The 3,246-nt window shown below is 32.4% G+C and overlaps 1 protein-coding gene across 1 annotated transcript in view; it reads left to right on the forward strand.

Annotated features, from left to right (window-relative positions):
- LOC117104059 (transient receptor potential cation channel subfamily M member-like 2) overlaps window positions 1–3,246 on the forward strand; it is a 54,317-nt gene that overhangs the window by 32,719 nt on the left and 18,352 nt on the right. The window lies entirely within an intron of this gene.

The raw sequence follows: 3,246 nt of genomic DNA on the forward strand, positions 1-3,246 counted from the left end.
ATATATATTACACAGTCACTCGCACACAGCTGTTCCGCTCAACAAACTTTCACCACAACGCTTCACTCAAATACCGTCGCGCACCAATCCCTTTATTCGATGCGTCAGTGCATAGTACGAACTCTCTTCTAAGACAAGGAAGTTTAAGTGCTGTATTGGAGCACTAGTAACTGTTTCCTTCAGTGTACGAAAAAAAATTTTTTGGTTACGAGTCAAGGGTTAACCTTGAAGATGTAAGTGTAACTGATTGCCTTACCGTAAACCTTCAAACTAGCGTATAACCCATTTAAATTTCAACTAATTTAACGAAAACAAGAAGATACTTAATTAGATCATTTATTAAGATAAATTTCTCTGATAGCTTAACTACAAAATTTACAGTACATTGTAGGTAATGTACTGTAGATTGTAAAAACTGTATTAAATATAAAAAAAAAAGCCTTACGTATAAAAAAATCTTGACATTAGGAATTAGTTATTTGTGAAACAAAATGATAGGCTATGTCAAGTGTTATATATTGAACAGTGGCAGATTCAAAGGGGAGCCCATTCGGCATGGGGCCCAACCTCCTAATTTTTTTCAAAATTACAAAAAAAACATTGAGAAAACAAACAAAATTGTATTTAAATTTAAATCTGAGAGTTCCATTTCCAGCCATTTAGAGGTGCCATAATCATATTTTTTCTTACCTCCGCCCCAACCATTGTGAGGTGGTTGAACACTCCATCTGGGCAATTCTCTCCCCTGGGTGCCCTTTATTTTGACTTCATGGGGGATTTTATGTTTCGGGAGAACCCTCCTTTTGTATATCTTGACTTCGACTTTGTTTAGAAATTACAACAATTATAAGTTTTATTACTGTAGCAATCTTTTGAAAATTCTGAAATAAAAAAAAAAACGTGCTGTACGATCAATATCCTCATCTCATTTTTAGCTCATATTGAACCTTTATTTTAAAAATTCAAAATTTTGTAATATTTATGATCTACATAACTTTTAGGTATTATCTCGTATGTATCAATTTGTAAATAATTTAATACCAACTTCAATTAAAAAATATTTTTGTAAACGTAAAGCAACCTATACACATAATTTTAGAAATGCAAAAAGATTTGAAGTTCCTTTTAGAAGACTCAATAAAAAAGACTAAAAAACTCAATATTTGTTACGCATTATGGTCCCAAGTTGTGGAATGAATTAGAAACTAAAATTATTTCTTGTAAAAAGCTTACTCTACTTAAACATTTTTTTTATAATTTAAAAGATATATATTACGAAATATAGTCCTGATTTGTCCTGATTTGTCCTAATTAATAGTTATATCAATACAGTATTTTTATTATGTATTACTTTTAATGTTAATATTGACAACAGCAAGAATTTTATTTAATTTTTGTCTTGCTTTGTTATGTTAAAGAATCATCATGAGACAAGATGATATCTTCTAATTTTGATTCCTGAAATAGTTCTTATATTCTGTTTATATTTACACTTAATAATTATATCACTATGTTCATATTATTATTATTATTATTATTATTATTATTATTATTATTATTATTATTATTATTATTATTATTATTATTAATATTATTATTATTATTATTGTTATTATTATGACTATTTTGAAATAAGTTTTACTTGAAAATGTAGAAACCAACGAAACATCTTTCTGATTAGTGATAGATTTATCAGATTTTAACTGTTCATAAAAAGTAGTGTCCGTAAGTTGATATTCCGCTTCATTAATATAGTCCTGTCCTGTTGAATATAGCAACTCCTTTATCTGCTTGCTTAACTATTATTGAAGTGACTTTTCGTAGGTTAGTCAAAGCTTTATGTTGTGTGCAACAACAACAACAACAACAATTAGAAAATCCCCAAAAAAGTATTCTATGGAACGCCATGCAAATAAGTAATATGGAACGCCATTTTTGCCAAAATCGATTTATTTTTAGCATTTCAACTGATTAAGACAAAGATTAGGGACTGGAACCCAGTCTACGGTGTGTAGTTCCGGGCCAAAATATCTTGGTATTTGGTCGAGACAGTGTAGTCGACACAGTGAAATAGGCATGCTCAGCGTTGAATCTGGTCGGTTATTTACGGAAGCTTCAAGTGACCTTCCAGATCCAGGATCTTGTCATCTGATCATTTTTCCTAAAGGATGTACACATGACGCGATCTAGGATCTCGTCATCTAATCATCTCTAAAGGATGTACAGTACACATGACGAGATACAATATATCAGGGAATTGTTTTAGAAGAAAATTATATGTACAGTATTTGTTATGTTGATTTCTCACAAACATTTCTTTCATGTTCAATATAAATAAAAGTATTAGGTAGATTTATATAGCAATAAACATTGATTATACCAAATCAAATATATTCTATGATATGACGTATGTTTATATCAAAGGCTGTCTCCCAATTTAAAAATTGAATAGCTTATTCAAAACGATCGAAACCAGATGGAAGTAAAAAAAAAAAAACTTCCACGAAAACAAAAAAATCTTACCAGCCAATGAATCATGTAAAAATATACTGCAGAAACGTTTACTGTTAATTGACAGGGATTTTTTCTCATAAAAATGTTTAATTGTAAAATTGAGGTTGGCAACTGTGTCCGAGGACACGGAACTAAGGGGGGTGGGGTGCTGCGTTATCAGGCCCGTATCCAGCTTTTTGAATGGTGGGTGCGTTTTGCGAATGCAGTGAGCAACCAGTCTGGCGCCCCCGGTCGGGGTCCAGGGGCTGGAGGCCCCGAAAAAATTTGCTTTCTTACGTCCTAGTAGACTAATTTGAAGGCATTTTATCATGTTAATCTCTATATGTCCGTGAACACAGAATAAATGATTTTCAACTGGCTAAATAATTATCTTTAATATTAGGCCTATTTCTATAGTTCGTGGGTTGACAAAGTCAAAGGACAACATATTAAAATCAATCTATACCTTCAGGACAACCGTGGTCTGGGTTTTCATCTTTCTTTTGGTTCGCATACTGTTCTTCTAAATCGGGTGGTACGCATTCATTCCTATCTTCACGGTTTTTTTTTTGGTTTTTTTTTATCCAGCCATCCAATGTTTGGCAAGATTTTGCAACAGTTTTTCAATTTCCTGCTCCTTTCTCCCCATTTTTTAACACGTGCGCGCTCCAGCGTCGAGTATACTCGTCTCAGGGTATTTCTGAGAGCGCTAGGAACGATTATACTTGTCTAAACCGGGGTGTCATTCTAGCA

The sequence above is a fragment of the Anneissia japonica genome, unplaced genomic scaffold (genome assembly GCF_011630105.1).
Source record: "Anneissia japonica isolate Jap-2015-1 unplaced genomic scaffold, ASM1163010v1 scaffold287778_len1315358_cov176, whole genome shotgun sequence".
NCBI lineage: Eukaryota > Metazoa > Echinodermata > Crinoidea > Comatulida > Comatulidae > Anneissia > Anneissia japonica.